Source organism: Ursus maritimus, unplaced genomic scaffold (assembly GCF_017311325.1).
Source record: "Ursus maritimus isolate PB19 unplaced genomic scaffold, ASM1731132v1 scaffold_19, whole genome shotgun sequence".
NCBI classification, from domain to species: Eukaryota; Metazoa; Chordata; class Mammalia; order Carnivora; family Ursidae; genus Ursus; species Ursus maritimus.
The window spans coordinates 538185-563982 of NW_024424341.1; the positions used below are offsets into that span (position 1 = coordinate 538185).

General features: G+C 48.4%; 1 protein-coding gene across 9 annotated transcripts in view; it reads left to right on the plus strand.

Moving 5' to 3' along the window:
* ANKRD11 (ankyrin repeat domain 11) overlaps nt 1–25798 on the plus strand; it is a 186799-nt gene that overhangs the window by 55826 nt on the left and 105175 nt on the right. For all 9 annotated transcript variants that reach the window (XR_005835549.1, XM_040633154.1, XM_040633157.1 and 6 more), the window contains exon 2: nt 17816–17899. The gene's annotated coding sequence lies outside the window, so the exon portion shown is untranslated. The remainder of the gene's footprint in view (nt 1–17815; nt 17900–25798) is intronic.

A 25798-nucleotide genomic window follows, 5' to 3' on the forward strand; every position in this document is an offset into this window, starting at 1 on the left:
GTTCAATAACAGCATACTGAATTCTTCAGAGGAAGCCTGTTGGTGTGAATCAGTCCATCATCCCCTTAAAGAACAGGGAATAGAAGGAGTCAGGGAGAATGGTGTGGGACCGAGTGCTAGAAGCGACCTTGATGTTTTAGACCTTGGTTGTGGCATGCAGTCCTTCCCTCTGCGCCTCCTACTCTTTGTCAGTCTCCTCGTGAGAGTCAAGTCATGGATCACGGAGTTAAAATGGTACGCTGTGGCTCAGCTCCCAGACAGAGGAGAAACAGAATGCCATCTGATACGGTAGTGTGTTCAGAAAGCTGTGTATGGAGTGGCGTGGAGCCTTCCCTTCTGGAGGCTGGCCATCCAGTCTAGACCCTAAATGAGTTCTGTTTGTTAGCGTTTAGCTTACAGCCGGGTCCATATGGTCATTTGGGATGGAAATATTTTATAGGGTCTAAGGGTTACGGAAATTTGTTTAGAACACCTTTGGTGTTGCGTGTGAACTGTGTAGGTACAGAGTGGAACAGGCTTTTCTTTGTTGATTGTGCGGTCATGCTCACAATCCTGGGTGCCGAGGCTCTTTCCTGTATTTTTTACATTCATCTTAAATATCACATTGTGTTTTAGATGGATTTTCTCACGCACGTGTCTAAATCCCTGTTTTACGTGGAGAACTTTGTCACTTGTTTTTTCCTTTGGTACAGTTTTTAGGGCGTACTTGATTTTATCCCCTTTGAAAAGTGAAACTGTTAACTTAGTGTCACTGGCTTTTAAAATAATATATATATATATGTATAGATAGATGTATAGATATATAGATGTCTATATATAGGCACACTTTGTTTAATTGTGCTTGCAGATACTGTGTTTTGTAGAAATGGAAGGTTTTGGCCACCCCGTGTGGAGCAAGTCTACCAGTGCCATTTTTCTAACAGCATTTGCCCACTTGGGTCCATGTGTCATGTTTTGGTAATCCTCGCAATATTTCAGACTTTTTCATGATTTTTTTCTTGTGGTGATCTGTGCTCAGTGACCTTTGAGGTTGCTGTTGGGATCGTTTTGGGGTGCCAGAAACTGTGCTGATAGAAGACAGTGAACTTAATTGATAAGTGTATGTATTCTGACTGCTCGACCAACAGCCTGTCCCCCATGTTTCTCCCTATCCTCAGGCCTCCCTATTTCCTGAGACACAGCAATATTGAAATTAGCCCAGTTAATACCTACAAGGGCCCTTAAGTGTTCAAGTGAAAGGAAGAGTCTCCTATCTCTCACTTTGAATAAAAAGCTAGAAATGACTACGCCTAGTGAGAAAGGCATGTCAAAAGACAAGATAGGCCAAAAATAAGGCCTTTTGCACCAGTGAGTCAAGTGGTGAATGCCAAGCAGGAGTTCCTGAAGGAAATTAAAAGTGCCACTCCAGTGAGCACACACATGATAGGAAAGCAAAACAGTCTTATTGCCGATACGGAGGGAGTTTCAGTGCTCTGGATAGAAGCTCGAGTCAGCCACCACATTCCCATAAACCAGAGCCTGGTCCACAGCAAGGCCCTGACTCTTCAGTTCCTCGAAGGCTGAGGGAGGTGAGGAGGCTGCAGAAGGAGGGTTTCAAGCAAGCAGGGGTTGGTTCATGAGGTCTAAGGAAAGAAGCTGCCTCTGTAAGGTAAAAGCACACGGTGATGTAGATAGGAGGGCATGTGCTGAGGGAGCAGCTGCAGCAGGCGACCCAGAAGATCCAGCGGAGATCGTTGCTGAGGGAGCAGCTGCAGCAGGCGACCCAGAAGATCCAGCGGAGATCGTTGCTGAGGGAGCAGCTGCAGCAGGCGACCCAGAAGATCCAGCGGAGATCGTTGCTGAGGTGGCTGCACTGAACAGATGTTCACTGTGGACGAGACAGACTTTTTTGGAAGAAGACAGCATCTAGCATTGTCATAGTCAGGGCAGGCCGGTGCCTGGCTGACCTCCAGCTTCAAAGGACAGACTGAGTCTCCTGTGAGGGGCTAACGCAGCTGGCGACTTGAGGCAGAAGCCAGTGCTCCTTGACCATTCCCTAAATCCTAGGGTCTTTAAGAACTGTGCTCTGTAAATGGAACAGTGAAGCCTGGACGACAGCACATGTGTTTACAACATGGTTTACTGACTAGTTTAAGCCCATGGTTGAGATCTGCTCAGAAAAAAAAGATTCCTTTCAAAAATAATACTGTTCATTGACAGCGTGCCTGGTCATCCAAGAGCTCTGATGGAGACTCCGTGGATGACTGTGAGGGGTTGAGGACTTGAGTGGGGGAAGTATAGCTGCAGATGTGGTGGAAACAGGAGAACTAGAATTGGAAGTGGAGCCTGAAGATGTGACCATATTGCTGCGGTCTGGTGATAAAGCATGAACAGATGAGGAGTTGCTTCTAACGGATGAGCAGAGAAAGTGGTTTCTTGAGATGGAATCTACGTCTGCTGGAGTTGCTGTGAAGATTGTTGAAATAACAACAAAGGGTTTAGAATATTAAATAAACTGAGTTGATAAAGCATCAGGGTTTGAGAGGATTGACTCCATTTTTGAAAAGTTCTGCAGTGGGTAAAATGTTATCAAACAGGATTGCCTGCTACGGAGAAATTGTCTGTGGAAGGAAGAGTCCGTCGATGCGTTACGATAATATTCTGTTGTGAGGGTGCTCGGTTGGCTTACTTGAAAGAGCGTTCAGCTCTTGATCTCGTGGTCATGGGTTTGAGCCCCACATTGGGTGTAGAGTTTACTTAAATAAATAAATATTTAAAAAATATATAATCTGTTGTGATATTTACCATTGAGGTGACTACAAAAACCGTTACTCTCGATGAGTGGCACATGAATTCTTTGGAAGGGACTGTGCCAACTCCTGTAGGACTGTTTTCCAGACTGTGTGTCGTGACCCATTACGTCTTGGTTAAGCAATTTTTCCCTACCCCAGGGTTGTAAAGATAGCTTCCTGTGCCTTCTGAAAATTGTGTACCTTTAATCTATCCCAAATTGGTGTTTGTTTATGGTGTGAGATTAGGAGCTGAGTGTTCAGAGTTTTCCATGTGGGTACCAGTCGGCCAGGCCTCATCTACTGAATGGACTGTTCTTTGCTAGCTGACCTGCAGTACTCCCTGTCCTGAACCAGGTCTCCTGGTGTGCCTGCCCTGTGTTAGAACTCTTCAACATGCCCGTCCTTGTGACCCTGTCACCTGTCTTCATTATAGGTTGCAAGTGATTGTCGCTGGTACCTAGAAATGCAGTTGACTCGTGTATGTTCCCTTCATGTTTTGTATCCAGGAACTTCTCTTACTACGGATGAGAACACTAAGACTACTGCAGGCTCTAAGAATGTATGCAGGTCATTGCCAGTGAATACAGTGGCGGTGTTAGCATTTTGGCCGTGCCCATCAGACTCTCTGGTCTTCGCTTGCCTCATGTTGACCTTCAGGCAGATAGACGGGCCACAGCATGACGGTGCACTGCTGTGGCGGATTGCGGGAGGGTACAGAGGGCACAGAGGGGGAGTAGACATCCTGGAAGTGTGGAGGTGTGGCCAGGACAGTTTGTCACGGAGGCCTGGGTCTGAGTGCGTGAGTTGGACACGCCAGCTGGATGTGCCCCCATGAAGTGTATCGTAAGAGTGGGATCTCATGAGAGATGCCGGATTTGAGGTATAAGATTTGGGGGGGGGCGCTGTTTACACAGAGGTGACAGTGTGGCGGGAGGTTAGTGGGCCACCAGGTAAAGGATGGGGAGGAGTGAAGAGCAGAAGAAGGAGGAGGAGGTGCAGGCGGAGTGCACAGCCCAGAGCAGGGGCGCTGCAGGAGGCACGTGGCAGCCTCCGTGGCCCAGTTGTTGTCGCAGACGTCTAGGGAAGGAATCAGTTGTTCAAGGCAAACTGTGTTCCATATTTTTGGTGTATAATTGAAAGATTTTTTGCAGCCTTAGCATTTATTCTCTGCTGTAGGATACATAAGCACCTTCAGCTCATGGAATAAGAGTTGTATCCTGTCCCCACGCAGTTTATAAATGGACAGTTCTTTTTATTTTTTTAAAAAGATTTTATTTATTTGTCAGAGAGAGAGAGCACAAGCAGGGGGAGGGGCAGGCAGAGGGAGAAGCAGACTCCCCCCTGAGCAGGGACCCCGGTGCAGGACTCGATCCCAGGACCCCGGGATCATGACCTGGGCCGAAGGCAGACACTTCACCAATTGAGCCACCCAGGTGCCCCTATAAATGGACAGTTCCTTAGAAAAAAGATTTGTCCTGGGTTTGTAACTATGGGCCTCTCCTTAAGGAATCTAACATAGTTTCTATCACTGTTTTGGAAATGGTAGAATACAAGCTGAGTTAGATATGGGTAGGTGATGTTTACACTGCTCCTTTCTTGCATGTCACCTTTTAGGAGACTGGGGACAAGTGCTCAGTTTACCCACTTTACCATCTTTCATTTAACTGAAACTACTTTGAGCTTCCACGCTTTCCATTCCTCTCCCCTCCCCCATCTCTTTTAAGATACCGTTGAATAAATGCACATTAAATTCAGAATTTTCTTCAGAGTTAGTAAGTCAGTCCACCTAAGAGCAAAACATAACTTTTTTTTTTTTTTAAAGGAGTACCATTGTTTGACCCTTATTTCAGGATGTCTAAGTTGACAATTTGGTAATTACTTAAGATAATTACAGTTGTTTTATTTGAAACAGGTATGTGGTCAAAGTGTTCTCATTTGCAAGTATCCTACACTTAGTTATCTGTGTTGAAAATTATTTTTTATTTTAATTCTGAAGGAAGTCCACTTACAGGAATACTCTGATGGTAAATCCAGAAAGAAGGCTTTGGTTGCCCCATGTTCATGCACATGGATCTAAATTTTAGTCCCTCCCTTTTGGGTGCTCTCGTTTTATACTCTTGCTGAATGACCATCCTGCTTTGTTCTCTCTTAACACCCAAGGCAGCCGTTGTTTGAGGTTCCTGTTTAGTACTTGCTATTAGAAAGCTGTGTCTTCTCTTTTCTTTTCTTTTCTTTTTTTTTTAAAGATTTTATTTATTTATTGGACGGAGATAGAGACAGCCAGCGAGAGAGGGAACACAAGCAGGGCGAGTGGGAGAGGAAGAAGCAGGCTCCCAGTGGAGGAGCCTGATGTGGGGCTCGATCCCATAACGCCGGGATCACACCCTGAGCCGAAGGCAGACGCCTAACCGCTGTGCCACCCAGGCGCCCCAGCTGTGTCTTTTCTATTGGAATTTCTCTTGTTGGTGAGGATTATCTACCAGGGAAGAAACTTGAATTTTCATGTTTTAATAGAAGAAAATTTTACTCTACTTTTCAAAATGGAGAATCTCCTCTTCTACTGGGGGTGTCTCCTGTCAGATTAGTGAGAGGATACATGTGGATGTGCCAGTGTCTCTCTGCTTGGCAGCAAAACACATCATTTTAACGGTTCAGCTATGTTAGAACACACTTGTCCTTCTGGAAATTTGAGGACATCTGTGCATGAAGAGCCATTGTTAGCGTATTGAATTAAACACAGAAGTTGCAGTGAGACAGACTCGTTATTCCTTGAACTGACAACACTAAAGCGTGTTGGTTTGTGAAGGGATGGTGAGCTGTGGGTTGGTAGGTGGACGCTGGGCTCCCAGCAGATGTCCTGTCTTGCACCCGCAGCTCCTCAGCTCTTGTACATTGGTGCAGTCTTCAGGGTGGGGGCATCCCCCCCAAAACCCGGACCCTAGCAATAGATGACTTATCACACATTAGATCACCGGAATCCAGAGGATGATGGAGCCTGCTCCTCAGACATCTCATGTCTGATTTTGCCTGTTCTCATTCTGCCTTTTAATAAGGAAGGGTCTGGTCCTGTCCTGCAGAGCAGATTTGGGCCCAGGAAACCTGCGTCATGGGATGTGGAAGGCATCCCAGTCCATAGACCAGCAGCCCGTGCCTTCACGTGGTCCCGTTTACCTGCGGACAGCCCGCTGCCTGCTGCAGGGGACGTGCTGGCCTCTGTAGGGGTGTGGATCCTGCTGCCGCCCTGCTACTCCAGGCTTACAGGACTTTGCGTGGGGTTGTGTCATTTCCATGGCCTCTTCATCACACGAGGCCTCTTCAACTTATTTTGGAGGGGAAGGGTAACAGTTCTCAAGTTTGAGGAACACTACTTTCTGGTGATTGTTTCCACAATTGCATGATTGGGAGTTTGGGTTGGATAGTGAGACTAGATCAGTGATTATTTATTAGATTTGCTTGGGAAGCATGTCACAAAAATAAGTTTTGTTGTCCTCACCCCCAGAGACATAGGTTGAAGTTTGTCTGGGGGTGGAGACACGTGGGAGTCGGATCACAGGTGATTGAAGTCTTGAGGCTCCTCGGACGTGTCCTCTGCGTCCCCATTCTGCCTTGGATTCCTGTTGCCTGTTTGCAGTTTCGGCCATTGTTTCCATCCAGTGGGTGGGATGGGACAGCGGGGTGGGGGGTGTCTTAAAATTCCAGGAAGCTTCTGGGTTTGGAGGCCAGCTCCTGTGTGGGTCTCTCCCCGCAGGCTCTTTGCTTAGAGAAAAGAGCCGGGGAGCGCCACTGCCCCCTACTCATCCTGTACGGTTATGTGGCTCTTTCCCAAGTTTGGCTGTTCCTGTGCAGTCCTTGCGGGCTAAGCACCGCCCTCCCCGTTGGTCCCTGTCTCTCTCCCTCACTGCTCCTTGAGGGGACCTGAATTTGAGAGCTTAATCTTGCTTGAATTAGGACTAGTGAGCTACGTTTCTTTTCCATTTGGTAATAATATATTTAGAAAGCTTTGTAGGTGGAGGAAAAAAGTCATTTGTAACTTGGCACACAGGGGCGTTGCTGTGCTGTCGGGAGTTGGTAACTCTGGAAGGGAGAAAATGGACACTTAGGAAGTGAGCTAATTTGTAGGTGATGCAGAGTCAGGGAACTCTGAGAAGCCAGCTGAGTCCAGATGAATTACCTGGGGGTCAGGAATGGCCTGCCATGGCCACTCGCTCGAGGAGCTTATAGTGAAATGTTCTGGATGGGGAAGCTGTCTTCCTTTTCAAAATATTCTTAGTTTCTAATGAAGTTTGTCTGTAAACCACATTTATTTGAGGTGAATTTTCATCTGTGTCAAAGAATATGTATGAGCTGGCTGGAGAGGGCACAGATCCTTGGAGGCAAAGGGTGGAGGGTCGTCGTGGCCGCGCTTCCCCGCGAGGTAGCCTTGCTTCCGGGCTTGCCAGTTCTGCAGCAGGTTTCGTGTCCTGATAGCTCCGAGTGCAGGGTTTCCTCTGCACTGGGTGTCGGGGTTGGGTGTTTGCCATGTGACCTGGGTCTAGTGCTGGGCTCTGAGGACTTGGGAGACAAGCTTAAGGGTAGTGCTGCTGCGTGCATGGGAGGGGCACTTGGGGAAGGTTTCTTGGGGATGGCAGCCTGCTAGAACTGGGTACTGCTGGAGCAGTACCTGTCCACTGTAGGAAAGTGGGAGAATGCTGGCCGCGTGAGGAAGTCAGGACTAAGATGCTGAAGGATGAACAGGTACTTGCCCAGGCACAGAGGAGGGGGGGAGCCTCCTCTGAGGGAAACACTGTTTCCCAGAAACTGGAAGAAGGTGGAAATTGCTGAGGAGGCAGCCCAGGACAGTATCACTCAAAGCCTGTGCTCCTGTGACTTTCCGTTAGGGGGTTGCCATACTGATGGGTTGTGAGGTCAACTTGGAAGGAGGCACCCACTTTAAAAACCAGCCAACACCAGCAGCCAGCCTAGAATGTACTAGAAAACACTGGGGTGCTTTTCACAGAGGAAGGGCAGTTCTGTTTTGTGAAGCCTTCCCTTCAGTTGTGTATTCGTATGTATGTTTGCCTTGCATCGTGATGTAAAATGTTTCTTACTTTGGGTTTGAAATTTGAACGCTAACATATTCCTTGTTAACCCAGTAACCGCCCCCCCCCCCATAGGCTGAGAGAGGTGAATCAGACATGCCAGGTTCACTTCTGAATGAGCTGGTGTGTTCAGTTGGAGGTAGAGGTGATGAAGTTGTCACCATAACCTAAGTGAAGAAATAGTGGAGGCTGCTCAGTGCGGAGTCAGGGCAGCAGGGAGGAGAGGGTGTTTAGAAGCTGGAATTAACAGAACTTGTCAGGTGGCTTTGGATCACGAGAGAGAGGGGGACAGCAGATTTCCAGTTTGGAGGATTGTCTGGACACTGGTCCTCCAAGCCAGAGCAGAAAATCCAGCAGTCACAGACGACTTGGGGGGGGGGTCCCTCTGTGCAAGGTATGTGTGCTTGTGGGCGTGTGTCTGACATGCTTGGACTTTGTGAGTTCATTGGGGAAGTCTGAGTTGGAGAAACGTTAGGGATCTAACAGCGTGGTTATTAAAGCCACGGAGGCAGATGAGATTGCCCAGAGAGAGCATGAAGGAAATGACATTTAGGAGCAAGTGGAGGAGAGAGAGCTAGCTTGTGGAACAAAGTGGTAGTAGAGTTAGCAAGAGAAGCCGAGGCCGTACGAGGGAGCCCTGGGGAAGGGGGTGAGTGGTAGAGCGAAGCCGCCGAGAGGCCAGGTGGGGTGATCGTCAGCTATGTTCCCGTGTAGATGGAGGATGAACGGAGCCTGCCCTGGGTGTTTGACATAGGAGTTATGTCCTTGGAAGTGCCAGCATTATGTCAGTATTTCAGGTGGTGGAGGGCTCTCTGAGTGCACGGGAGGTGCGTGGTGTGGGTGACAGCTCTAGAGCCTGAGTTTGAGCCTCATTTTGAGGCATGTGATTCAACCTTTTAGAACCTGGTTTCTTATCAGAGAAATGGAGGTGGTCCTGTTAGGGGAGGATTGTCACGAGGATTAGTGAGGTGCTGGGAGGACAAAGCACAAGTTACCAGTCGGGCCACCGTCCTGTGCCAGAACCCTTCCAGACCTTGGGATGCGTCACAGCTCCTACGGACAGGGCAGAAGTGCAGCTCTCCCGTCGGGTCGCATGCACGCGGGCCAGCTTGCTTGTTTTAGTCTTCTGCGCTTGCCCTTTGCTACTCGAGGTCTCTGTGAACAGCCCCTAATGTGGGAGCAGACTCGGACCGGGAGTTCTGGGATTAGAGATCATGTTGTAGTTACCTCGAGGAACAGAGCTGGATGGGAGCTTTGCTGGCCAGGAAGGCTTTGCTGAGAGCCTTAGGTGGGGCTTAGGAGGACTTGCTGCCGGCGTGTGTCTTCTCATGCCTCTTCCTCACCTGCTCCCCGCAGGTGCAGGGGCTCCATTTGTGATTGGAGAGAAAGTGGAAGTGGAGGAGTACAGTTAACACAAACTGACGTTATGACTTCCAGATAGAAATTGGAAAGATACCATATAAAGAGTAAATTCCCTTTCGTTTGTCTTAGGAAAAGAGTTTAATTGGTTCTGGTGATGTTTCTTTCATTCTGGGGGGCTGGGCAAACTACTGCTTTCAGGATAGTGGACCCGCCCTGCAGGCAGGGTGGGGTCGGGCTGCAATGCAGGGCGCCTCTTCGTAAGTCATTCATTGCTCACAACAGGACACACTCCACAGAACCCTGGAGCATCAGAGCTGAGAATCGCCTGCTTCTGTTCTGTGGTGCGCACATCCTTCCTCCCTGCCCTGCCCCCTTTACGTTGTTTCTTTGCATTTTAGAGGTTAGACTGTGCAAGGCATTGCTATGGGTTCATATTCTTGATAGAAGAAGTACATTTAGGGAGAAGGGTGTATTGTTTTTTAAGATTTATTTTTAAGTAATCTCTATACCCAGCATGGTACTTGAACTCAGTCCCGGGTCAGGCTCCCTGCTCAGCGGGGAGTCTGCTGCTCTCTCTCTCCCTCTGACCCTTCTCCCCGCTTGTGCTCGCGCGCTCTCTCTCTGTCTCAAATAAATAAATAAAAATCTTTTAAAAAATTAAAAAAAAAAAACATTATTAAGGCCTGTAGTCATGAACATGGGATTTTTTTCCAGTTAGGTAGGTCTTCAGTTTCTTTCAGCAGTGTGTTGTAGTTTTCAGTGTGCAGATCTTCCACTTCTTTGGTTAAATGTATCCTTAAATACTTCATTCTTTTTGATGCTGTTGTAAATGGTGTTGCTTAATTTCCTTTTCAGATTTTTCATTGCTAGTGCATAGAAATACAACTGATTTTGTATATTGATCTTACAGCTTGCAGCCTTGCTGTGCAGTGCTCATTTATTTGCTCTAATTGTGTTTTGTATATACTTGGGTTTTATATTCCTTTTTTGAGGTGAGTTTTGTAGCTGGACAGCCCCGTTTAGTTCAAGCTTTTGCTGTGTCTGGTGGAGGGTGTCTTTGGGTTTCCTGTCTGTGTCCCTGGTGTGGTTGGTTGGTTGCTTCTGTGAAGGTCTGTCACTGCAAGTCTTGCTGTCTCATATGGGTTCCAGGGGTGGGACAAGAGAGCACTTGCGAGGAATGAGGGGAGCTCTATCTCATTCTGAGTTCCTGTTTAACAGAAGGCAGGCTGGTACCCAGTATCCTGTGGTCTGTCCTCAGGTCGTTCATTCTGTAGGAATAGAGCAGATACGTGTTGTGAGAGATCGCAAATAAAGAAGCGATTGTTTTGTTGGTGCTTCATACCACTGAAGTGAAACAGTCACCGCCCTGATTTGTTACCTTTGTATTTCCAGGGGCCGTGATCCCATCATACAATGGTGAGGTCAGCAGCGCACTCCAAAAGATGGGCAGATGACAGCATATTCATGTTTCTTTGGAGTTTTGCCCTTAGAGCATGGTGCTGGTTTGGAGTTCTATGAGTTTGCTGTGAGCTGGAGATACTTGTACTGTTTCCTGACTTAGACCCTCAGAAAAGTTGTTATATGTCCTTGTTAATCATGATTTCAGTGTGTGTGTGTGTGTATGTGTACACGTGTGTGTATGCACACATATGCACATTGTCTTGAGGGTGAGTAGGGAGTCAGGGTGCTGGGAAGCCTGTGGACTTGATCTTGAAAGTCAGCGGTGGGGGTGCCTGGGTGGCTCGGTCCGTGCAGCGTCTGCCTTCGGCTCAGGTCGTGATCTCAGGGTCCTGGGGTTGAGCCCCGCATTGGGCTCCCTGCTCGGCGGGAAGCCTGCTTCTCCCTCTCTCTGCGTCTCTCTCCCCGCTTGTTCTCTCCCTCTCAAATAAATAAATAGAACCTTAAAAAAAAAATGTCAGCGCTGGGTGGTGGTTGGTGGAGTCTGGATTACTCCTGCTGGGGAAGAGACAGCTGGTTTGGCTCAGCCCTGTCCACTTCCTGTGGTTGTGAGGGGCCTGTTCTCACAGTGTGCTCCGAGTTACTTTCTCTAGTTTGATTTCATGCTTTTATCCTCCTGATTTTCAAGAATTTCCCAGTTTCTGGTCTACAGTTTCCCTTTTCTGCTTTTCTTTATGGCTTTACATCTGTTTATTTAAACAACTCATTTTCTGTCATTTCCTTGGATTTGGCAGTGTGAGCATGAGACCGTTCTCCCCGGACTTTGGTGAGTTGAGATGTGGTGTTGATTACTGCCTGCACAGTTGTCTATAGAGGGGAGGGTGTGTGCGCCAAACCACCTGTTTTGTTCTCATTCTGCATTGATTCACTTTTCACTTTATTCTGGTAAGGGGTGTAAAGAGAATGTCTTGGAACATTGATTTTTCTGTTTCTTGCCGGCTTTGCTCTGCAGTGGAGAGGAAGCATGTGAACTGAAGACAGAAGCTGAATGACGGGCATTCCTTTTCCTTGTGGCATCTTGGCCAACCTTACCTTGTACCTGCCGTCTGCTCGGTGCCTTCGTTACCTTGAGCTGGCTCTCACTACAAATCCAACAAAGAAAGCAGTAACAAACAGCACCCATCCTAAAACAAAAAAAAACACCCCCAATAGTCCCCCTCTTTGTTCCTTGGGAGGCGATTAAGGCCAGGCTGATAGCCCCAACCTGAGATGGCAGGTGGCTCCCGACCCCACAGCAGAATGAGGTGTGGGACTTGTGCGGCTCTGCGCACCGTCAGGGGAGGGATGTTGGTAGCTCGTGTACAGGTGGAATTCAGTTTGTTTTGTCTGCTGTGAAGGAGAACTTTAAAATAGGTGAGGCCAGATCTGAGGGCTCAGTGTCCTACTTAAGTTCTCCAAGGTTACATTTTAAGAAGATTTTTTTGGTAAAGACTCTATGTATTTGAGAGAGAGGGAGAGGAAGGAAGCTCACGAGCACGGGGAGGGGCAGAGGGATGAGCAGACTTCCTGCTGAGCACAGTGCCCAATGCTGGGCTCCATCCCAGGACCCCAAGGTCATGACCTGAGCGGAAGTCAGATGCTTAACCTACTGACTGAGCCACCCAGATGCTCCCATTTTAAGATTTTTCAACCTATAAGGAGAACTCCGTGTGCCTTCTAGTTCACGTGTCCAGCTTCAAGGACAGTGACTGGCTCTGGAGCCGGCCAGCCTGGGTTGGAGTGAGTGCTGGCCCCACCACTTCACGTGGCACCCCTCGCAGGGCCTCATACCTCTCTTCTGTAGACTGGGGGTAATAAGGATCCCTACCTTAGGGAGTTGTTTTGAGGATTAAGTGAGTTAATATTAGGTCAGACCATTTGAAATTGCCAATATTAGACTCTTTAAAAATTGAGATCATTGTAGATGCACGTGCCGTGAGAAGTAACGGAGAGCGTTCCCTTGTACGTTTTGCCCCGGTTCTTCACTGGCAACATGTTCAAAACTAGAGTAGAGCGTCCCAGCCAGGATCTTGACAGGGACACGGCCCACAGGTCTGAGACGCCCCAGTTCTCTTTGTGCAGGGTTCTTGTGTGTCTGGGTGCCTGACGCACATCACCACAAGGGTCCCTCCTGCTCTGCCTTTGTAAGCACACCTGCCTCTTGCCTCGTCTCCTCACCCTTGTCCCCAACCCTGGCAACCACTGATCTGTCATTCCTTCTGCAGTTTTGTCACATGAGAATGTCCTGTAAATGGAACTGTGTGAACGTGACCGTGGGGTGTTTGTCTCTCTGCTCCACATGGTTCCCCTGAAGTCCGTCCAGGCTGTTGCCGCCTCAGTAGCGCCGTCCTTCTCATTGCTGCACACCATTCTGTGGTGTACGCGGGCCATGCGTTAGCCCTTCACCCGTTGAAGGACTTCTGGGCTGATTCCAGATTTTGGCAGTTACGAACGAATACAACTGCTGTGAACACTTGGTGGAGACATTGTTGGGCTGTGTTTGACCCCCAGAGACGACGGTCCCAAACAGCTCAGTCTGGTCCCTGGAGGGCAGTTGAATGCTCCACTGTGAGTGCTGTGGGACATGGCCTGTCTTTGCCCAGATACACGTCTCTTGTCATCTCTGTGAATGTGTTCGAACCTACCTGGAAAATGTCTACTTACCAGGAAAGCTGTAGTACCACACGGTCCCTGCAGACGCTGCCCATGCTCCCCTACTAACAGGCCTTCATGGGAGGAGCACTGCGGCTTCTCTGTGCAAGTGGGCAAGGAAGAGACAGAAACTTACCCAGTCTTGCAGCTCTTTGGGGGTGATCAGCACCCAGGACTCTGGTGTAATGAGGCTGCTTGGTCAACCAGGGCACGTGGAGTGCTTGCTCTGCACTGGTTTGAATGTTCTAAGAACCGCAGGTCTGCACAGACTGGCGGACAGCATTTAATCCTGCAGGCTAGTGCCTGTGCAGTAAGACGAAGCTTTTGCTAATTTGGATTCCTGGGCATTTAGGACATTTGGAAAGGCAGTAAAGGGAGGGAAATAAAGAAGGCTTGGGCGGTGTTCAGTACTTTAAATCCACAGTGAAAATCAGTAATTTGAAGGAAAGGCTGTGTGGGTCAACTGAAGATATCATGATTACTTTGGTTTGTTGAATTTTATCAACATAGGTTTAAAAAAAATCATCTTATGCTGATCAGAAACTGTGGTTAACAACTATAGGTCTTTAATGAATAAAAATTGAAGCGAATAAATTAAACATAGTTATATAAGCGAAATCTTCCAAAACTTGGGGTTACCTTCAAGGAGAGAAGGATAACTCTCTGTGGTAAAACATTAGTAATTTTGGACTCTTTTCCCCAAAAATAATAATAAAGTCTGTCCAGTGTCCTTACAAGTTACAACTCTGTGCTGGGGACAGTGCGATAAGAGCCTGTCTCTGGTCCTGTAGCAAGAGAAAGGAAGGTCGGCCAGTGTGATGCAGAAGCAAGAGGAGGTCAGTTTGACAGGAATTTCACAGTATTTCTTGGTCCCCCCCCCCTTTTTGTGGCTCTAAATACTGTTTATTTATTTATTTACATTTAAATTCCAGTTAGTTAACATACAGTGTACTGTTGTTTCTGGAGTAGAATTCAGTGATTTTTCAGTCCATACATCACCTGGTGCTCCTCACAGCCAGGGCACTCCATCCCCATCGCCTCTCCCCCATCCCCCCCACCTCCCCTCTGGTCACCATCAGTGCGTTCTTGGTAGTTAAGAGTCTGATTCTGTGTTTGCTTCCCTCTCTGTTTTTCTTTTCCCCTTCTATGATTGTTTTGTTTCTTAAATTCCACATATAAGTGAAATTGTATGATGTTTGTCTTTCTCTGACATATTTCACTTAGTGTAATACCTTCTAGTTCCATCCATGTCATGGTAAATGGCAAGCCTTCTTTCTTTCTTTCTTTCTTTCTTTCTTTCGATTTTATTTATTTGAGAGAGAGAGAGACAGCACCAGATTGCATGAGCGGGGGAAGGATCAGAGGAAGAAGCAGGCGCCCTGCTGAGCGGGAAGCCAGATGCCGAGGATGCGAGGATGTGGAACTGGATCCCAGGGGATTGTAACCTGACCCCAGGGGATTGTGACCTGACCCGAAGGCAGACGCTTCACTAACTGAGCCACCCAGGCACTCTCTGAGGTTTCATTCTTTTTTGGTAGTTTTTTTTTTTTTTTTAAGATTTTGTTTATTTATTTGACAGAGAGAGACAGCCAGCGAGAGAGGGAACACAAGCAGGGGGAGTGGGAGAGGAAGAAGCAGGCTCCCAGTGGAAGAGCCTGATGTGGGGCTCGATCCCAGAACGCTGGGATCACGCCCTGAGCCGAAGGCAGACGCTTAACGACTGCGCCACCCAGGCGCCTCTCTTTTTTGGTATTTTTTTAAAAAGCTTTTCCTCTACCCCTAATGTAATACCCAGCTCATTATAGGAATCAGTGAGATATGAAAAAATAGAAAGATAAATTTAAAATCTTGCAGTGCTCCACAATTCAGGGATAACCACCGTTAATGTTAAAAGTATTTCCAAATTTTTCTCAAAAATCCCTGTCATTTTTCTTACACAGATTGTGTGACTCAAGCTTCCTCAGCACCTGTGATTATTATCTTGTCCATACTGCCCACAGGTGGGGGCCTCTCCCCATTGCTTTAGATGGCTTCTTGGCGAGGCCGCGGGTCAGGGTGGGCAGCTGCCCCATCTGTTGAATGCTTCCTCTGCCTCCCCTGGTCACCCTGCGGCTGTGTTGGACACTGGCTTTTCATGTTTCCATGGTCTCCGTCTGTACTCTGTCTTCACCGATCTCTTTATTGCTGGGCTGGGAACATGCTCTTTGAACTACTGTAGCTATAAGCCGACAAGAACAGGTGTGGCCCGGTGCGTTTCTGTTTGAAAACGTAGCTTGATGATTGCATCAGCGGTGGTAGGTGCAATGTGAACGTGTGTGCCGCATGAAGCTTTTTCATATCTTAGAGCCTTTCTTTAGTGTGTGTGGCCCAGAAGTGAGGTTACTCTGTCAAAAGGGATGAATATTTTGGCGGCTCTTAATTTGTGTTGTCTTCCAGAAGTAATTGGCTTAATTACTAAAGTATTTTCCCATAGAACGAAAAGACCTTTAGAGCAGGGTTTTGGAGACCTGGGCTCTTCTTCCAACGTGTCTTTAATCCCCTGTGTGACCGTAGGCAGCTAACCCTGATTTGGTTTCCTTATTTGTTGAGTAGCGGTTGGATTTACGGCACTGGTTCTCTGTCTAGATGATGTTGCCCTTCAGGGGGCTTAGAACAGTGTCTGGAGACGTTCTGTCGTCCCAGCCGTGGGGGGAGGGTGCTGCTGGCATCTGGTGGGCCCGGGGTCGGGCTGCTGCTCAGCACCCTCCTCCAGTGCCCAGGACACAGAGGGTGATCCAGCCCCAAGCGTGAGTGCTGCTGAGTTTGAGAAACCTCGGGTTAAGAAAACCGCAGGTTTTCTTCACAGTTGTAATGGTAGATATTATTTGCTGTATTCCTAGCATAGACATTCATCGTGCATTCTGTATTGTTTTGTTACTGTCTTTATAAGAAAATTGAAGGGGCGACTGGGTGGCTCAGTCGTTAAGCGTCTGCCTTCGGCTCAGGGCGTGTTCCCGGAGTTCTGGGATCGAGCCCCACATCAGGCTCCTCCGCTATGAGCCTGCTTCTTCCTCTCCCACTCCCCCTGCTTGTGTTCCCTCTCTCGCTGGCTGTCTCTCTCTCTGTCAAATAAATAAATAAAATCTTTAAAAAGAAAATTGAAAAGCAGGATGCCTAGGTGGCACAGTCAGTTAAGCATCTGCCTTTGGCTCAGGCCATGATCGCAGGGTCCTGGGATCGAGTTCTGCATCGGGCTTCCTGCTTGGCGGGGAGTCTACTTCTCCCTCTTCCCCCACCCCTTGCTCGTGCATGCGTGCGGGCTCGCGTGCTTTCTCACTTCACGCGCTCTCTCTCGCTTCACTCTCACAAATGAATAAAGAAAATCTTTAAAAAAAAAAAAACTGAAAAAACCACATATTTGTTGCTTTTCAATAAAACCATATATTGTGTATTGGAAGCTGCTTTTCCATGTTGTGTTTAGTAGTCCTTGAGGTTCATATGCTAGCTCCAGAAAATCCTGTGTAGGAATAAAAGGGCAGAAGAACCTTGCTCCATCTTTGCAAACACACACCCACCTGTAAGCATAGGTCAGGAGACCGTGTAGATGGTTAGCACCCTGAGCGTGGACCTGGGCAGTCCTGCTTCCTATGGATACTGTGTCTGAGAGCCTTCTCCCTGCCTCCTTTCCATGGATGTGACTACCTTACTCCATACTTGTGATATGTTTGGAGATGGAATAGGGTCTGATGTTTTGATGGGGTTGTGGGAAAAGGGTCATGAACAAATCGTATTTTTTTTCTTGTTGTTCCTGGCTTGTTTTATTCTTGAAGATCTCAGAGCTCTCCTAGGAGGTTGTACAGTGTTAGTCTGTTTTCTTCATGACACTGCGCTGTAGTCTCCCCATATCTACTGGCAAGGCCACAGTGCTTGTTTGATTTATTTGCTAAGGTGGGAGCCTCCAGGGGGAGGCTGAGCACGGGGTGGGGCTGGAGGTGTGTGCTGCAAGAGGCCAAGAGAGGTGGGTCACTGGGGTTTTTAAGCCAAAGGGTGAGTTCATGTTTTCTTCCCAGTGTGACAGGACATCCATAGAGGATGCAAAATGCCAACTTTGACAAAAGCTTAATAATTCTGAGATTTTTGTAGAATTCCATGTAAGGAGAAAAGTCTATGAATGACCCCTTCAAGGCCCCAGTCCTGAAGCCTCATCTCCAGGGAGACTGACAGGCCCACCGAGTATTCTTTCCTTGACCTGGCCTTTCTGAGGGCTGCTTTCCAGGAAAAATTATTGAGAACAGAAATTCCCATTTGAATAGTGCCCTAAAGCAAATCATCGGGTGTGAGCCCCTTTCATGGGCTCGTTCTCCCTTTATAACCCAGATCAGCCAAACACAGATCTTAGAAACGTTTTTGTTGTTTGGAGTTCAGTGAAGTGAAGGAAGGCAGTGTGGCAGAGACGGCCGGTCCAGATGGGGAGACCGAGCTTGGACAGAGCACTGAGCTAGAAGTGCGGGAGCTGATGGTGCCCTCTCGTTTCAGAATGCGCACAGCACTGCTCTGGGACACGCCTCAGCGGACGCAGTAGACAGTCTTCATGAGCACCGACTTTCAGCTATGGAATCGGTAAGTCTTATTGCACCGCTGCTGTTCACCACTTGGTTTTTTTTACGGCTTTGTGAAAAGGGGTCAGAGGATAATGCTAGGCCTCCACGTTGGCTTTCGTGGGCTTGCTAGTGCTGGCTGAGTGTGCTGGATGTTGTTCCGGGCGTCCCTTGGATGAGGGTCTGTCAGAGCAGTGGTGGTGAGGTGCGGGCTGTGAAACAGCACCCGGTATCCCAGGCTGCGAAGGAAGTCTGTTTCTGTTCAGCCTCCTTATCTGATTGGCTCCATCATCGAGGAGTCCGGAGACCATCGGGACTCAGTACTGACTACTTGTTTTGTGCTCTGTGCATATTGCAGAAACACTTGGCACAGAGAAAAGCTTTTCCAGTCTGACAGTTGTCCTCCTCCTCTGGGGAAGCAGTGGAGGCCTGGCTGTGCTCTGGTCTGGTGTCCGCTGTGTCTGGGCAGCTACTCGTGTGATTCCTAGGAGTGTGAGGCCAGCTTGTGTGGTTGGTGTCTAAGGAATGTGATCTTTTGCTAGGTTACCCTGATTGTTGGTTCCTTCTGGGAATTACTAGCAAATTTTTTGAGTGGAGGGTCAGCTGTTTCCCTAAGAACCCTGGTCTCGGGTCTCACCAAGCATCTGTTGCGCTAGGACAAAGTCCCCTTCTGGGGGGACGTGTTGTACTGGCTGTCAGTTTATTTCCTCCGATAAGTACATTGATGACGATAGAAGAGAAGACTCTTGATTCGTTTTGGTTTTTCATACCTTGGCCAGGCATTAGTGTTTCAAAGCAGGTAGTTCATAGATGTGTATTATCAACTGTTTCATTATTCCTAGCAGACAGGAAAGAAACGTTTCCTGCTGCTTCTGTGGTTGAGTGTCCTTAGTCGGACAGAACCTGTCCTTTATCTCAGCCATCACAGAATCAGGCCACTTGGAAGGTTCCCGGCGGTCTCTTTGACTTTCGAAGTATTTCCTTGGGAATGGCGATAAAGTCTGATGGAACAGGAATCTTAGATGTCTCTGACAAATTGTCTTCTCTTAATCTGCAGGTCGGTTAGCGGTTAGAAAGAAGCCAGTGCAGCCAGTGCAGGTGTTGGTGTATAGGTGGGGTAGTGGTGGGCTGTGCGGCACCCCAGGAGTGCTCTCCAGGGCGGTTTTCCAGGGTGTTTGTGCGGATTCAGCTTGGTTGTCACAGGCAGCGGGACAGCCATGGAGAGACTGAGTCCAGGAGAGAAGGACGTAGTGGGGTCAGAGGGAGAACCAGACTCACTCCCACCAGGAGGCCGAGCTCTATGTTTGTTTGGAAACTGTAATATTGGTCTTAATTTATAATGAGGAAAAAGAAAATGCTACCTAAATTAGGTTCTTAGTATTTGGTGATTCAAAATAATGTATTTCCTGATTAAAAGAAAACAAGTTACTAGTGACTCTTCACCGGCAGATTCTTGGGTTGGCCCAGTTGGTCTGGTGGATTGAGAGCAATAGGTGTGTTAATATCTAGAAGATTTTCTAACATAGGAAGGACTGGCTTTTTTGACCATATCACAAAAATATCCCAAGGTGTCTCATGCCATTTATCAGTTTCGTGAACCATAAATACTCAGGTAATACTGGTTATAATAGTTTTTTAAAAAGTCCGGAGCGTTTGGATTGAATAAAGGTAAAGGTTCTTAATAATGTGAGGGCTCCTCTTGGGCCAGGGGCTCAAGTGTATGGTTAGGGGCTCTGGGTGCAGCAGTGTGGGCAGCCGATTAGCCGAGGTCTGCCCTCCAGGACTGTTCCTGGAATCAAAAGGCAGAATTTTACTTTTATTTATTTATTTATTTTAAAGATTTTATTTATTTGTTAGAGAGAGCGCACCAGTTGGAGGCAGAGGGAGAGGGAGAAGCAGGCTCCCAGCTGAGCAGGGAGCCCGACGTGGGGCTCGATCCCAGGACCCCGGGGACCATGACCTGAGCCGAAGGCAGACGCTTTACCAGTGGAGCCACCCAGGCACCCCAAAAGGCAGAACTTTAAAAATAGAATAATTTCGTAGACTCTCTAATAATTTTTATTGTTACTCACATTATTTTCAATTTTAATTTTGACTTCTTAAGGTCGAATATGAGCCATTTAGATCAGATTTGAGACAGAGATGGGCTTGTTAAAGCCCCGTGAATATTGAATCCCGGGCTCTCGTTTCCACCTGAGCAGGGGTTAGGGGCCCAGTTTGGATGGATTCTGGCCGGCCCTGCCCTGAGATGTTCCAGGCATGGCTGCGTTACAGGGTGCGCAGCCACCTGTGTGTGCTGGGCTGGCTGACCTAGTTCTTCTGACCTTGGCCTCACGTCTTCAGTCCTGGGCTCCTCCCCTGTGAAGGGGTAATGGTCACACCCATCTTAGATTTCTTCCAAGATTAAGTGGCATTGTTAATGGAAATAAAGCTCTGTGAAAATACAAGCTTTAAAATAATTAGTTTAATTTTTAACCTTTCTTTAGCATAAAACTCTAGTTTCAGCTGACAGTTGGTGTGATTCTTGCTTTGTCAACATCTTGCTTGGTAGAGCAGAGGGTACTGGCCTCTTCCGAGGAATGCTGAGATGGACGTGGCTCTCGGCAGGCGCGTGTGTGGACACGAGAGTCAGGGCTGTCTCCCGGCCCTGACCCCCGGTGGCATGGGAGTGTTACATTCATGCTTGCTGGGAGGCAGGGAGTTTGAATTATGTTTCTTTCTTTCTTTAAAGATTTTATTTATTCATTTGACAGAGCGAGCATGCGAGTGAGCACAGGTAGGGGAGCAATGGAGGGAGAAGGAGAAGCAGGCTTTCCACTGAGCAGGGAGCCCGATGCGGGGCTTGGTCCCAGCACCCTGGGATCATGACCTGAGCTGAAGGCAGCTTCACCGACTGAGCCACCCCGGCGCCCCTGAATTATGTTTCCAAAAACAAAATAGTTTCTGAAAGCATGTTGTAATGATAAAAGTAGTGTTTATATGAATAGAGGGTTAGATTTTAATGGTTGGTATTTTTAGTTGAACACCTCTATTTAAAATAGACGAATGATTGCGTTTTGACTTGCTAACATTGAACTTGCAAGGCATAGTCTCGGGGTCCCTGGATGTGACGCTGAGCTGGGCATCCTGTGCAGGTGGTGCTCACTGTAGAGATGGGTGCGTGGCTGGGCCTTGGCCCTGCCTCCCCAAGAGCACAGGGACGGGAAGTCTGGCTAACAACAGAACCAGCTTTGCTGTGCTGGCGATAGGATGGATCCCACCTGAGCAGCAAGGTTGGAGGACGCCCCTCCTGGCCCCAGAGTGTTTTGCCATCTGGTATTGAAACAGAGAGAGTTACTCTCCCAAGCTTGTCTGGTAGGAGTTCTTCCTGACCCGGCCACCGGCCATTAGGAGCAGTTTTCTGGTCACAGCACACGTGGCTGCCCGGTGGGTTCCACCTGCCGCTCCTGCCGCCACGACCTGTGGGCAATGCTGGCTTGCATGTGCAGGTCGTAAGGACCTTGTAGGTCCTGATGCTAATTCATTTGCCTTTTTAACAAAGAGGTTTTGTTAGAGTTTAAAAATAGATAATAAAGCATACTTGTCTTTGTTGTCAAAGAAATATGCATAGCTAATTGTGCCAGTATCATTTACTGAATTTCTGAGTATAAGTTTTTATTGTATAGTTAGAGTTTTAGGGAATATGCTTTGGCTAGACTCCCTTAAACTATATAAAAATTATGGAATATTAGATCTCATTAAAATGAGATTTCATTAAGTGCATGTCTTTTGATTAATACAAAAACTGACAGTGTGTTCATACAGTTTTCCCCAGAAGCTCTTGCTCTCCCCCACCACAGTGCTTGCTGAAGGGTAGAACTTTGGTCCTCTTATTCCAAGGTACTTGGAATGCAGGGAGAGGGTTTGGAAAGTAGGCAGTTCAGAGCAGAAGGGGAAGGTCTGAGCCCATACCCACATCAGAGCAGAAGGGGAAGATCTGAGCCCACACCCACACCCACACCCCAGCCAGGACTTCTGGCCATTGGGGCCGTTTCCCACTGGGAAGGCAGACATGTAGAGATACCTGCTTGGGCCCTGGGAAGGGTTTGTGGGTGGTTCATGATACCTCATTTATTGGTTATCAATTGCTATCATTTTCCTTCCATTTTTACCTGTGGGGATTCTCGCGGAGCCAATGTGTATTTTTTAATACCATCAAATTTTAAAGCTGGCTAAATGGATTTCCTCTTTGCTTTGTATTTGAGGGTGAAGAGATGTGCCAGGATCCACCTTAGAGTAGGTACTCCGTGAGTTCTGTTAAGTGAGCTGAATTTTTTTTCTGGAATAACTCTCGTCTTCCCTTCCTGCTGTGCCTTACAGAATATAAGGGGTTCTGTGACACAGGGTTGAGGGCTCTGTGTAGCTTAGAGGTGTCTGCTATAGAAAGTCCCACGTGCGGCTCACTTGGACCTTGGTGAGAGGAAGAAGGAGGCAGGAGGGGCCATGTCTGGGGAGGTGCCAGCCTGCTGGGCCTGAGGAAAAGTTAGTCTGTTCTCTGCTCTAGAATAGGTATCTTGATTGTCACTTGTGTTGCCTGTGGGGAGAAGGAATTTGGGATAGCCTTTGTGTCAAAGGGTGGTGGTGGGGTTTGAAGTGTGCAGTATTCTGAGTTCGAGATTGCAGTGTTTGGTTCAGCTGAGTCAGTCTGTGCTCTCTTTGTTGCTACTGAGGTCGTCCCCGTTCCTCCCCCACCCCCCGCAGCAGTGTGAGGGATCCAAAGATGAAACAAAGTGCTGGCCAGGCTAGCAGTGTGAGAAGAAAGCAGAGCAGAACAGTGGTCCTGCCTCTGGGCCCATGATTGGACCCGCAAGTGCCAGGTGGGGGAGGGCAGGGTCTGGGCTGTGTGGCCCTGGATGTGTGCACAGCTGGGGCTGCAGTGCCAGCATGGAGCACCCCCTCTGCGGTGTCTCGCTTTAAGGAAACCGAGTGTGGAGAACAGGACACGTTGACTCTGGCACTGGGTGCTGCCAGGACTTAGCTGCCCTGTGACCCAGTATATCAGGCTCTGCTTGCAAACACAGGTGCACCATGCACACATGTGCATTTTCTCCATGTTCTCTTCCGTATTCCGTGCCCCCTCCCCCTTCTGTTTAAGCTCGAAAGTCCCCTGCCTTGGGCCTGGGTTAAAGCCTTTGGGCTCAGAGGGCATTCTGCTTGGGCAGGAACAGGAAAAGGGGTAAAGAAGGAAGGGAAATGAGAAAAGGGTTCTTTGGAAGTGAAATGACACTTTTCTTTTAAAGCTTTTGACTTTGTTGACCTTTTGTGAATGAATGGTTTGTTTTTTTGGAAAAAATAAACCCTGGGGTCCTTGTCCACCTCTGAGGGTGTTAGCACATGAAGACAAGAGCAGCAGCTGTTTGGACCCTGGGTATTTTTGGAGGGCAGAACCAAAGAAGCGAGTGGGGACAGCCTTTTCCCACCGCTCTGGGCCTCTGGGGGGGTGCTTGGCACTGCTGATGGCAGCTCCAGCTGGGCAGGCACCCTGCACCTGCTCCGTGCCCGGGTCGAGTCACTCCCGCCGCTGCCTTCCCTGAGTCTTCTGTCTGTGCTCTTCATCTTCCGCATACAGTCAGCCTCTTTACAGTTTATTCTTGTTCGTTTTTTGTTCGTGGGAACCAGAGTTCTGAACATTGCATCCTCGTGGCTGACAGGATGCTACCTTGAAGACAAGTGAGCCCATGAGAACGTCGCGTGGCGCCCAGGTGGCCGATCCAGTTCCACGGTGCGCCTGTTTTATGTTAAACTCGGCCCTGTAGCAGGATAGCAGAAGATGTTATAAAGTTAGATTGAAGTTGGGACTCAAGCTGAAAGATGCCCATTTGGTTGTGACCAGAGTTGATTAAAGAAACCTTAGAAAGCTCTAGGGTATTTTGGCCTGCTAATACCATATTTTAAATCTCAGTGTTATAATTAAAACTTCCATTAACATAAAAACCAATTTTCGTTCTTTTGAAAAGTTTACTGTCTAGCTCACCTCCCCCCACATTGTCCGCCCCTAGGTTTCTTCGTGCCTTTGCATTTTCGTGGGCATAGTGAGTCACAGGGGATCCGTGGGAATGCTGGCCGCAGCTCCTGGAGAAGGGATGGAGACACAGTGTGGCCCCACCCAGAGTTTATAGGTGGGTTCCTCTCCGAGTGTTTGTGACTGGGTACCGCAGCCTAGTAGCTGGTCTCACGCTGGGATCGCAGAGCCAGTCTTTGGGCCTGAGCCCCATAGAGACAGACGGGTGGGTGGGGGCGGGGCAGACAAAGGTTTGCACTTGAGCCTGTGGTGGTGTAGCCAGAGAATCTGTTTTGAGTGGTTTTTATAGGACAAGCTATGATCAGGCATACAGGCTCACGTAACCTCCTTAAACTAAAACCTCACTAAAAGAAAAACAAAAACCAAACAACTTTGTTTGAGCCTGGCTCTCTGGCATTCTTCACTTGGGACTGCTGTTCTTCTGGGTTTCTGCTCAGAGTCTTTTCTTGGAACTACCGTACCAGAGGTTGGGTTGGGCTTCTGTGTCCCTCCCCAGATTGCACTGAAGAGTGCCTGCTGATTTGCGTCTTCCAGGGACTCTTGAGGCCTATGTGTGGCGCATACCTTCACCTTGTGTTCTCTTCCCCCTACAGAACCCAAGAAAATAGGGAGCATTTCCCACATTTTTCGTCTACGATTCTAGGCCTCAAAGATGTTAAGTAGTAGGGTTTTCAAGGTTCCCTAGCTGATCGGTGGCAAAGTGAGTTGGGGTCTCGGGGTCCTTACATAAAAAGAGATAGTCAGGTTAGCACTTGACTTTAGGGAGGATGGAAGGAATATGGTGGGAAGCCCAGTGAAGGGAGGAGGCCGTGTGGGTTTGCTGTAGCAGCTGGCGTTCCCTCTTTCAGGTTTGTGCTACGATTGTGCCCCAGGCACATCTGCTCATCTTTAAGGTCTGAGTGTGTGTGATAGAGGGTGAGGTCTTCACCCCAGCACCTCTTGCCCCTAGGCTTTGTCCCTGGGCAGACATGATGTGCTTAAAATGGGCCGGGTCTAGAGTGAGGCCCTGGGAAAGAATCAGCGAAACCCGGGTCCAGGGTGAGGCCCATTTCTAAGGCCTTCTGCCTGTCATCATTTTCCTTCTGTGTTGTCCAGGGAACTAGCTGCTGGACCTAGCCTTCTCTGCCTAGTCAGGCCACTTACCAACATGGTTGGCACTTTTCACACCTTTCCCCTTGTCTCCATTTATATGGCAGTCTGAGACAAGTCAACTTGGAAGTCTTGCTGTTGGCCGTGGTTTGTTTCATTGACACAATGCAGCGGTGTCCTGAGGGCCGTGACCTCCTGGGAGCCTGCTGCCATGGAGAACGTCCATACAGGCCTGCGCTGGTCGATGCCAGGATGAGGTTTCCTGGCTGGTAACCCAGTCAGAGGTGGTGTGCTGGCTGTCTGTGTGCACCCAGTGCTGCTGACACAGAACCGTGCCTGCACAGTTATGCCAGCTGTGGCCGTGAGCACGCGCGTGGGCGTGGCTCCTTGCTGTTCGCGTCCGGGGTGGACTTCAGGCAGAGCAGCACTGCTGTGCTGTGTCTGTAGCTGCGGAGGGACCGCTGGGATTCCTCCACACACTGGTAATGCGGTCCTGGTCCTGACCTAGTGGTGGAGCAGTCTGGCCTTTTTCTTTCTTTCTTTCTTTCTTTCTTTCTTTCTTTCTTTCTTTCTTTCTTTCTTTCTTTCTTTCTTAAAATTTTTAAGTTAAATGGAAGATGGAGTTTTATTGTATGAACAAAGGAGTTAATTTCTTTGCTCTGTCTGTGCTTTGGTGGTCTTGGCTCTGATGAGGTGGGGTTGGGGCAGGGAGAGGCACGTTGCAGTGGTCGGTCCTGCTGGGTGCACTGAGCTTCGTCCCTGCCCATCCTC